Raw genomic sequence first — 12,753 nt, 5'->3', positions numbered from 1 at the left:
GGCTTTTAACTCATCTGAGATTTTTTTTGGCTTGGCTAATTTTGTTCATACATGACAGGCAGGTCATAATGTCACAAATTGCAAAAACAATCCTGGCCCACAGTTACCATGGCAACAGCCAAAAACTGATTTTGAATACTTTCGCCCCAAATTTATTACCTCCTACCAGTCTTGTAATAGCACTAGTGTTTAAATGAGCATGCCATTTATGTTGGCTACGTTGCACACCGGCATCAACATTGTTACACTGTATCAACGTAACGCAACTTTGAATGAAATGTGAATGCTGCCTCCAATCTAGAAAATACTATCGAAACACAGTTGGAAATAATATATTTAACAGCAGAATACGTCCTAGCAATAAAATAAAAAAGTGACTTCTAAAGACTGAATGTTTTTTGTGAACTTCGTATACGGTGTCCGGTTTTAGTTATAAACCAACGTTAGCTTCACATTCACGTCCTGCCAACAGACGAAAACATGTTGCTTGTTTACTTAGCGGCTTGTTTTCATTGGCAACCGGACTACTTTTATTTTGTATACAAATTTTCGTCTGCTATTTTTATCCAGTTCAAATCGTTCAGCAACATTTTTGGCATATTAAGTGTACATCACATGGAATACTACAATTGAGAGAACTTGATGTATGTTGAGTTTTATAAACCCTGGAGGGCTTTTAGAAGACCCCCCCCCCCCCGCAGTAAAATTAGCGATTGCCATGGAAGCGCAACCATGCACACAACACACTGAATTTCGGAACAAATCGTGCATTATTTACAGTTGCAGAATACCACAGAAATATCAGACGAAACATGGAAACACTACATTTTGTATTTCGGCTTGAGCCCTCTCTATTGCAATTCCAGGAATTAACCCCATATGTGCATCCATTTTCCACCTTGGTATCACCCACCCCTGAAAACAAACTCTTAATACCACGCTGAAGCGTTTGGTAATAATCATATGTGTATTGTTTTCCATGTTTGGGCCAAATAACAGATCGACGATTAAGGGCATGATTTCGGCATGAGCTGAGTCTGTCCTAAGTCGGTCCCGAATAACGTGAACGCAACTGCTGTAATCTCTCTGCAAACACAAAGGATTAAAAATTTCGACACGTGCCGAGATCCTGTAATGTGATCGTAGTAAGTGTATGCTATATTTACACCATTCTGGCACTAGAATTAAACCGTAAAAAGAACATGTGTGAAATCACTAAACACTCACCGTGTTTGTAAACTTTCCTAGGCAATCAATTCCCAGTGAAAAGGTTTGCAATAGCAAGATATTGATGGATCTCAAAGGCGTACATCTGTACCGTACAGTTGGCCGAGTCACACTGCCAACCCAACTGTTTTTAATCTCAGATAAGGACTGACCTTGACACTATGAATAATTTTAACCAATAACTCTGGGTGGTGCTATTCATCACATGGTTTTGTCCAAGCCAATAACTCTGGGTGGTGCTGTTCATCACATGGTTTTGTCCAAGCCAATAACTCTTGGTGGTGCTATTCACCACATGGTTTTGTCCAAGCCAAATAACTCTGGGTGGCGTTATTCACCACATGGTTTTGTCCAAGCCAATAACTCTAGGTGGTGCTATTCACCACATGGTTTTGTCCAAGCCAATAACTCTGGGTGGTGCTATTCACCACATGGTTTTGTCCAAGCCAATAACTCTGGGTGGCGTTATTCACCACATGGTTTTGTCCAAGCCAATAACTCTAGGTGGTGCTATTCACCACATGGTTTTGTCCAAGCCAATAACTCTGGGTGGTGCTATTCACCACATGGTTTTGTCCAAGCCAATAACTCTGGGTGGTGCTATTCTCCACATGGTTTTGTCCAAGCCAATAACTCTGGGTGGTGCTATTCACCACATGGTTTTGTCCAAGCCAAATAACTCTGGGTGGCGTTATTCACCACATGGTTTTGTCTAAGCTGATAACTCTAGGTGGTGCTATTCTCCACATGGTTTTGTCCATGGCAATAACTCTGGATGGCGCTATTCACCACATGGTTTTGTCCAAGCCAATAACTCTTGGTGGCATATTGAAGATAATATTTGGTAATCGTAGTCCTAAATAACTATTAAAAATAGCTAGACGTTTCGAGCAATGGCTCTTTATCGATAGCATAGAAGCAAGTGTGATAACGTACAGGTAGAACATAGGAACGTAAGAACGCGCATGAACTATAAGTTAGAATCACAAAAAATTCCACAATAGAACAAATAACGCGCCTTAGGTAGTGAGCTCAACAAATGAGTTGAACTGTTTGTTAATACCATGGGGTTCTTTAGTTCCAAGGCGAAATATAGTTTCCTCCTCGACACGCCTGAGCTGATTTTCGTTGCCATTGACAACACTTACACCAGAAATAGACATATCTGTAATATTATGTCCACTAGAATTAAAATGAAGTGAAACCGGATAATAACGATTTTTCTGTCTAGTTTGCCGTAGATGCTCAGCAAACCGATCACCCAGTCGACGAACTGTAGAACCAATATAAAGTTTCCCGCATCTAATACATGAAATGCAATATACAACATTCATAGTGATACAACTGAACGGATATTTGACCTCAACATCTCCCTTGGGACCAAATATACGATTAGTGTCTGTAATAAAAGGGCAAGTATTACACCTAGGACGATTACACGGGACAGAACCATATTTCTCAGGGTCTCCCCTTTCACCCATATGCACCAATAACCTCCTTAAATTAGTGTCACGGCGCCAGGCAGTAGTAGGCATTAGTGGAAACGTAGAACTTGTCTCCTCACTGGTCTGTAAAATGTGAAAATGTTTGTACATAATGTTTTTAATCCTGACATTTAAAGGATGGTACGTAAGTGCCAAAATTACACGATCCTGATTGTCACGGGAAACCGTAGAACCAATACAATCAGTTCTTGACATTGACACAACCTTGGCCAATGCTTTCCCAGTGACATTACGAGGATAACCCCGTTTTCTGAAATAATCACATAAAATCCTCGCCTGGCTACGGAAATCAGTATCATCGCTGCAAATACGACGTACCCGGAGTAACTGCGAGTAAGGTATGGAGTCCTTCATTCTAGTAGGATGTGATGATTCATACTGTAAATAATAATGTGAATCAGTAGGTTTTGTGTAGATAGATGTAGAAATGCGATCACCATCTACCTTAGTAGAAATATCGAGAAATGGTAGTGTTATTTCTGATATCTCATGTGTGGCGCTATTCACCACATGGTTTTGTCCAAGCCAATAACTCTGGGTGGTGCTATTCATCACATGGTTTTGTCCAAGCCAATAACTCTAGGTGGTGCTATTCTCCACATGGTTTTGTCCAAGCCAATAACTCTGGGTGGTGCTATTCACCACATGGTTTTGTCCAAGCCAATAACTCTGGGTGGTGCCATTCACCACATGGTTTTGTCCAAGCCAATAACTCTGGGTGGCGCCATTCACCACATGATTTTGTCCAAGCCAATAACTCTGGGTGGCGCTATTCACCACATGGTTTTGTCCAAGCCAATAACTTTTGGTGGCGCTATTCACTACATCGTTTTGTCCAAGCCAATAACTCTGCGTGACGCTATTTACCACATGGTTTTGTCCAAGCCAATAACTCTGGGTGGCGCTATTCACCACATGGTTTTGTCCAAGCCAATAACTCTGGGTGGCGCTATTCTCCACTAGTTTTGTCCAAGCCGATAACACTTGGTGGCGCAATTCACCACATGGTTTTGTCTAAGTGTGCAATGAATATAATATAGCATAGCATGCAGTAAATACAAAGAATGTAAAAGCAATTAAATACACAAAATGTTGATTTGGCCTTAACAATTATTTTTTTCAGTTAAACCAGTGCCATCTTAAGTTCATTATTGAAAAATGCCTTTGTTTTTACTCTAGTTAATATTTGACCTTTGTGTGAAGTCACTGTATGGTAATTAGATCTGTTCAAAGTTTATTTTCAAACACATTTACACTTGTCCTTTATTTGTATTGGTACTATCATCATTTTTTTTAGATTACTTAGTTATTTTTTTAAACATTATAACGTTATTAGTCTCTGTTCGGACGCAGTCCGAAAACGAGGACTTATGTTTTGACCTCTGTGCATGCGCCGTGCGTCGTGCGCTTGTGTTTGTGTCCGAACTTGTATCTTAGAAATATCGGACCAATCACAATAAAACTTCACACATACTTCATACATGATATTATACATATGCACATCAATTTGTTTCACGATTCAAGATGCCAAATGGCGGCCATTTTTGTACTAAAAAATCAAGCATATCTCGACTGTTTACAAATGGATTTTGTTCAAACTTTTTTTTTTTTTTTTTTTTTTTTTTTTTATTATTATATGATATTAAAACAGTACAAATACAAAATAACATAACAACGTAAAAATTAAAATGAAAAAACAAAACAATTTAGAGTAACTCCATTGAGTCAAACAGTGGGTCCCATGTACTTTTGAATCCATGTAGAGAATCTTTCTGTATGGACTTGGAATACTCAATATTAAAGGTTAAACTCAAAGTATTTTTCCATGCCTGTATACTTGGCTGCACCTGTTTCCATTTACACCGCATAATATACAATTTCGTAAAAAGTATCAGAAAATTTAAAAGGCAGAGATGATTTCTGTTTGAATTTAAAGGTATGCCCAAAATTATATCTTTCTGAGAAAATTTTATGTAAATATTGCCGTTTACCTCTAAATAATTTTCTACCTGTGTCCAAAGCTCAAGCACATGGGGGCATTCAAAAAACAAATGATGACATCTTTCTACAAACAGACCACAAAAAGAACATCTTTCATCCTCTACCAAATTTCTTAAATGCAAGTATCTGTTAGTTGGTGTAATTCTATGTAATAACCGAAATTGAACATTTCTCATTGATACATCGTCCGTAGTTTTATATGGCAGAATGAAAATATTTTGAAATTCTTCATTTTGCAAAGAAAAGAACTTGCTCCACTTTTTTACAGCAGTAAGTGGTTTTGTTTTTAGTCCTAATTGACGAATGTAGTAACTGTAAATAGTTTTAGATATTTTCTTATTGCCATTGGGAATATAACAGACATTCGTCGTGCATTTTGTCTGTTTATTTTTTTTTAGTTTTGTTTTCCAATTTTTCGGGATTGCAGCAATTAAAGATTGATATTGAAGAAACTTTGGTGTAATATTCCATTTTTGGCCAAATACATTCAATGACATAATATTTTTACTTTCATCCAATAAATCCCCAATTACATCAATTCCTTTGTGATGCCAATTCTTATACATTACAGTGTTATTTCCTACCAATATTGCTGGGTTATACCAAAGTGGTTGATTTACAATATAATCTGCTTCTGTTTTGGTAATACAAATTTCTTCCCATACAGTAAATACATCTTTCCAAAATGGATTATCACTCAATACTGTATGTCTAATATAACATATTTGTTCTTCCCCCATACGCTTGAGCAAGTGATGTTTAAATTTTAGTTGACTATTAAATAGTTGTTTCCATGTATAAAAGTCATCACTGAGTAGTTTATAAATCCAGGATGATTTCATAGATTTTATAAATGATAATAAATGGGTCAATTTCAAGCCACCCTCTTTGTATTCTAAGCACATTCTTTTTCTATTAATTTTATCATAATTAGAGTTCCAAATAAAATTGTAAATTATTTTTTCCAGGTCTTTGATGATATTAGCCGGCATGTTTGGAAGAACTGTCAACAAATGAACCAGTTTTGAAATTGCTAATGTTTTTACCACTGTAACTTTTCCTATGAGTGTCAAGTGCCTCTTTTCCCATGACTTAAACAACCTTTTAATATCATTGATAGCGGGAATATAATTAAGGTCACACAGTAGATTTAGATTCACATCAAATGTGACCCCCAGTACTTGAAATGGATTGTTCGTCCAATTTAAACCTCTGTCTGTTAAAAACTTATCGAGGCAATGTCGTTTACTCCCTATCCAAATAACACTAGTTTTTTCATAATTAGGGCGAAGTCCTGAACAGATAGAGAACTTATCTAAGGTATTGAGCACTTCCCTCAGGGACCATTCAGTTCCATCTAAAAATAAAAAGGCATCATCTGCATATTGCCCAAGCAAATATTCATTTTTTAACAGGGTAATCCCTTTTACTTTTTCGTTATTTCTAAGGTAGATTGCTAAAGTTTCAATGGCAAGAATAAATAGGTATGGTGACAATGGGTCACCTTGTCTGACTCCCCTATGAACATGAAAAAAGTCAGTGAAATGTCCATTATTAATTACACAGCTGGTAACATTAGCATATATAGTTGATACCCATTTACGGAAAGTTGGCCCGAAATTAAAACTGATCATTGCCTTTTGAATAAAATCCCATTCTAGACTATCAAAAGCCTTTTCAAAGTCTAAGAGAAGTAACATGCCGGGAATGTTTTGTTGGTTTGCAAGAAACAGCACATCATAAATTAGTCTGGTATTATCATTGATACTTCTGCCCTTCATAAATCCCTTTTGGTTCTCATTAATAATTGATGGTAATATTAATTTCATTCTATTTGCCAAACACGCTGAGCCAATCTTATAATCCGTGTTCAGTAAAGATATCGGACGCCAGTTTTTCAAAAAGAATCTGTTCTTGTTTGGTTTAGGCAGACAAGTTATAATGGCCTGTTTCTGTGTTGTACTTAATTCTCCCTTTTCATAAGATTCATTTAGACTCATTAAAAGGTAAGGTGAAATATCTCTCCAAAAGAATTTGTAAAATTCACTGGGGAAACTGTCTGAACCAGGTGTTTTTCCATTGACCATATTTTTCAAAGCATTGGCACATTCTTGTATTGTAAGCTTTCCCTCTAACGAATTTCTTTCCTCCGTTGATAATTTTGGTATATTTGTTTTTAGAAATGAACAATTTTGATCAGAAATATCCCCGACCGTTTGATTGGCTGATTTATACAAGTTTTTGTAAAATTGTTTCATTTCTTTCAAAATTTTTCCTTGATCTAAAATTTCAGAACCATCTTCTTTAACCAGTTTTCCAATCGTTTTATTTACATACTGTCTTTTTTCCAGTGTACAAAAATATTTAGACGGTTTCTCCCCATAAAGAGAGTCATTTACCTTTGACCTTATCATAGCGCCCTTCAACACTTGAGAGCGCATTTGTTCCAGTTCGGACTGTTTATTTTCCAGTTCTATCAGTTGTTCCTTTTGAATGTTTTTATTAATTTGTTGTATTTTAAGGTCAATTTCCTGTTCCAATAAATATTGTTTTTTATTATTTTCTCGTTTCCTATGACTGGAATACATTATAGTTTTGCCTCTGATATTTAGTTTTAAAACCTCGAAAAATAACTGGCTGGAAATAGAAAACTTCTCCGTATCTGGAACTTCTGCGCTTTCATCAATTGGACTGCTATTCACCATATAATCATTTACCGTTTCCTCTATAGTTTTTTTGACAATATTAATGTATTCTTTATCCTTAAGAAGGTCTACATTAAATTTCCAGAAACCCTTTCCTCGTTTTTCCCCATTCTGGTTAATAGTAACCGAAATTAAACTATGATCAGTCTTGTAGCCTGGTTTTATATCTGCATTTGTAATATTAGATGCAATGTCGGATGTGGTAAGAAAATAATCTAGTCTACTTTGTTTAGGCGGATTCTTTTTTCTCCATGTAAATGCTTTATCATTTGGGTGCAGTTCTCTCCAAATATCCAAAAGAAAGTATTCGTCTGCTATTTTATCAACTTTTTCTTTTGCTAATGGGTTGTTTTTCATTGAATAACCCATCGAGTCTTTTTTTTAATCTCTTACCACATTCCAATCACCACAAAATAAACATGTTGGTATAGCAAAGTCATCTAAGTACGAGGTCACATTGTCAAAAAAGTTGGGTGTGTCATCATTGGGTGCATACAGATTTACTAGGCATATACGCTTTTCTTGAATGGTCAAATCAATAATGATGTAACGACCACGTGGATCTGTTATTGTTTTATTCACAGTATATTCAAAATTTTGCCTGAATAAAACTGCCACGCCTACACTGTTACTGGAGTATGCAGTAAAGAAAGACATTCCCGACCACTCACATTGCCATCTGTTTACTACTCCTTCTGAGCAATGGGTTTCTTGCAAACAATAAATATCACAGTTCTTGTCACATAACCAATTAAATACATCTTTTCTTTTTTTAGTATCCATGAGACCTCGTACATTCATGCTACATATTTTATAACTAGCCATAATATATTTCCAGTTTGGGAATTACCTGCTATACCGTATTGTAATACTGAATGATCTTAACTACTATTATTTTGACAATAGCACGTCGTTTTCTTTGGACCCTAATTAAGTATTCAAAAGTAATGACATAACATAAACAATGGATACTCTGAAAAATATTCGGTGTTAATAAATGGACAAAAATAAACATGTACACTAATAAAATACAAAAAATCTGCGCCATAGTTTTCCCAACCAAAAAATATGTATAAAGACAGAACATTTAACTTCAGTAGCTAAACTGGAGAAAACTATTATTCTGCAGTGTTCAACATCGAGAATTTTTGAGCACGGCTGTCTCGCGTCTTCTTTACGTAGGTTGTTCCGAGATTTGTCCAAGCGGTGTACCATTTTCTTGATTTAACAAATTCTCTGGCATTGCGAAAGATACTGGTGCTATACTTAGTTAAGCTTTCATTAATATAGATGAACTTTGATTGAGAACTAATCCCCAAATCTTCCGTTGATTTTCGCCTCAGGTGGGTTCTCTTTGCATACACACAGCTGGCTAGGTAACACGATTTAAATTTCACAATAACAACTGGAATCCCTTGGCTTTTGCGTGAAATCGGATGACAGGTGTCAATATCGCGTTCTAAAACTTCTACGCCAATTGATTCACAAATACTTATTATCTTTTTCATAATATAAAGATTACTGCTATCTTCTAAATAAACACCGTGGAATTCCAAACAATACTTTCTGGAATATTGTTCCAAGTAGTTTATTTCCATTGGGCCATTCCAGTTTATATCTGCACCCCCCCTGTTGATGAGTTTGTGTGTTTAGTTCATACAGGGTATAATTTCCATGGGTGTATGAATCATACAAAGTTGTATTTCCAAATCACCATTCACCATACAGTAATGGAAATCCAAAACTATAGTTCTTACTTATGGTGTTGATGAGTTCCTTTGTGCCACCATACAGAGTAGGATTTCCAAATATAACTCTCATCATATGCTAATTTACCAAGTTCAAAATTTTATATTTGATAATGGAAATCCAAACTAGTCCTGATTCACGGTGTTGATGAGCTCATTCGTGCCACCATACAGAGCAGGATTTCCAAATATAACTCTCGTCATATGATGCCAATTTTCCAAGTTCAAACTCCAACTGCGGTAAAGGGGAGGGACATCATATTAGTCACAGAATTAGCATTTTAAAACAAGTGGCCTGTCAGCTGAGATAGCTCTGCTGTTAGCAATACACATTTCAATTGAAGAACTAAAGATACATGTATCATTAGAAAATGAACAATATGTATAGTATCAAAGCAATCGGACTTGACAAGCCGATGAAAATATCACTTTTTACAAAAAATGACAAAAATATTCACCAAAATTAGAGAATTGAAGGTATCATCATGAAATGAACAAATCTGAGAGAGGTCCACATATAGTACCTATATATGTAATATCAAAGCAATCGAGCTTGCGGATTTTAACAAGAAGTCGAAAATATTACTTTTTACCAAAAATGACAAAAATATACACCAAAATAAGAGAATTAAAGATATCATCATGAAATGAATAATCTAAGAGAGGTCTACCCAAGTCTACATATACATATACACCAAGTATCAATGCATTCAGGCTTGTAGTTTTCAAGAAGACACGAACGACATTGACGGACAATCACTCATATGATAAGCTTCGCTCAACAAAGTCGACAGCGGAGCTAAAAACGATGCTCACATCACCCACAAATTAAAACGTGTGTGCGCGGGGGACTATCAGATTGTCTGTAAGTTAGGCAATCTTGACAAGGCCAGGGGTACATCACCAGTGGCGGATCTAAGGAGGTTCTTGGGGTCCGGGGGACCCCCCCCCCCCCATTGAAAAATCTATTCAATTTGTTTTTATAATATAAAAAAATCATTAACTTAGTCTGGCGATTTTAAAGTTTGGACACCCCCCCCCCCCATAAAATAATCCTGTATCCGCCCCTGATCACATAACGTTACACAAATACAATATACAGGGTTGCCATTCAAAATATTCCATAAATTTGTGATTGTTGAACCTAATAAACAATGACTGCTGAAACATTTGTAATCACGCTGTCCTCATGTTTAAAAATAATCCTCGCAGATAGGCAAAATTAAACATCAGATACGACTCAAACTTTAATTTCAATATGACTGGGAGTCAAACATATATTAATCGTAATATTTTCGCACATTAAATTTTGTTGAAAAAAGTTTTTTGTTTGAAAGGATGTTTTATCAATCAAAACAACCTTTAATGAATGTATTCAAAAGAAATATTTAATAAATTCTTTCATATTCACAGCAAAGATACTTGGGGTGGTCTCTGTTAGATTTTGTCAAAATATGCAAATCTGGATTTTTAGTGAATATTTTTTGGGAAAAATGTTATTTTTGACATCTAGTCCAAACCTGCAAGTCCAATTGCTTTCATATTTGCGGCAAATATACTTGAAGTAGTCTTCTGTCAGATTTATTAAAAAATAGAGATAGCTTCACCAAATGAACAACTTTGAGAGAACTTTGTACATGTGTCTACATTTTTTGTACATGTCTGACTTTTTGGAGAAGAAGTCGAAAAGATGAATTTTACAAACAAATTCACTAAAAATAGAGTTTTGCATACAATGTCATTTTGACACAAATTTTACTTTGATTAAGAATCAGCCCAAGTACCTTTGGTGCAAATATGAAAGCTTTTGGTCAAGCGTTTCTGGAAAAGAAGATGAACAGTAAAGTTGGATGCGGATGATCAGTCATACCATGAGCTCTGCTAAGTCATCTTCGATGACAATAGAGCTAAAAATTGTCTACAGGACTATCAAAATCAGAAAGGAAATCAAACTGGCGGTTCACCACGTTCATCTGCGGCCACTACCCAAGTTTCAAATAAACGTACCGGTACTTTCTTATTTTGGATCGTATATTTATTTATTTATTTTTTTAAATTAAAAAAAATTAATTTGTTTTAAATAAAAAATCGTCCAGTTTCCCCATCAAAATCAAAGCCAATTTGTGGAAATCGTATCGCAATTACTACTGAGTAATAATCAACAATTGCAACACTTAATAAGTAAGGTATTCACTTGTGAAATTCATGACCGGATTGCGTACCATGATTATTTGCTACTAAGCAATGCATTCATGTTAAGTGATTGTCCGTCATCGTCCATGTCAATGTTTTACTTTTTCGACTTCTTCTTGAAAACTACAAGCCTGAATGCTTTGATACTTGATGTATATGTACCTTGGGTAGACCTCTCTCAGATTTGTTCATTTCATGATGATATCTTCAATTCTCTAATTTTGGTGAATATTTTTGTCATTTTTGGTAAAAAGTGATATTTTCGACTTCTTGTTAAAAACCGCAAGTCCAATTGCTTTGATATTACATATATAGGTACTACATGTGGACCTCTCTCAGATTTGTTCATTTCATGATGATATCTTCAATTCTCTAATTTTGGTGAATATTTTTGTCATTTTTGGTAAAAAGTGATATTTTTGACTTCTTGTTAAAAACCGCAAGTCCAATTGCTTTGATATTACATATATAGGTACTACATGTGGACCTCTCTCAGATTTGTTCATTTTGTAATGATATCTTTAATTCTCTAATTTTGCTGAATGTTTTTGGCATTTTTGGTAAAAAGTGATATTTTCAACTTCTTGTTAAAAACCGCAAGTCCAATTGCTTTGATATTACATATATAGGTACTACATGTGGACCACTCTCAGATTTGTTCATTTTGTAATGATATCTTTAATTCTCTAATTTTGGTGAATATTTTTGTCATTTTTGGTAAAAAGTGATATTTTTTTCTTGTTAAAAACCACAATCATTTACGGTGAAAAATGATATTTTTGAATTCTTGTTGAAAACAGCAAGTTCCATTGCATTGATACTATCCATATTGTTCATTTTCTAATGATATCTTCTGTTCTTTAATTGAAATGTGCATCGCTAACAGTGGAGCTATCTCAGCCGAGAGGCTGCTTGTTTATTCAATACTTTACCAACAAAATTAAAAAAATTAATGTATATTATATATTTTTTTTATAATGTGAAGTTTTTTTGATTGACTGTAATTTTTCAAAATTTCATGACGCCTATTGTAAAACCTAATTAAGGCCTTTCACTCCTGTGACGTCTTAATTAGAGTGCGCCTATTTAAAAGATTATACGGTATCTTACTTTTCGTCAGCCACGAATGTCACACTAGAGGAACTTTATCGATGAAGCCGACCAGCCTGTGCATTTTTATCAACACACAGTGACATGCAAATCGAGAAAACTTTTGTCCTTACAACTGATCAAATTTTGTGGAATACATCATCACTGTAGTGATTGGTTTTCTGTTTGACTATATCTCGCGGCCTGACAAACAAAGATTTGTATATTTCTAGAAATGCATCATTTGTTGTATATTTGTATTCCTATTACAGGGAACAGTAAAAA

The sequence above is a fragment of the Saccoglossus kowalevskii genome, unplaced genomic scaffold (genome assembly GCF_978046115.1).
Source record: "Saccoglossus kowalevskii unplaced genomic scaffold, keSacKowa6.1 SCAFFOLD_111, whole genome shotgun sequence".
NCBI classification, from domain to species: Eukaryota; Metazoa; Hemichordata; class Enteropneusta; family Harrimaniidae; genus Saccoglossus; species Saccoglossus kowalevskii.
Note: the sequence above shows the minus strand (reverse complement) of the source record.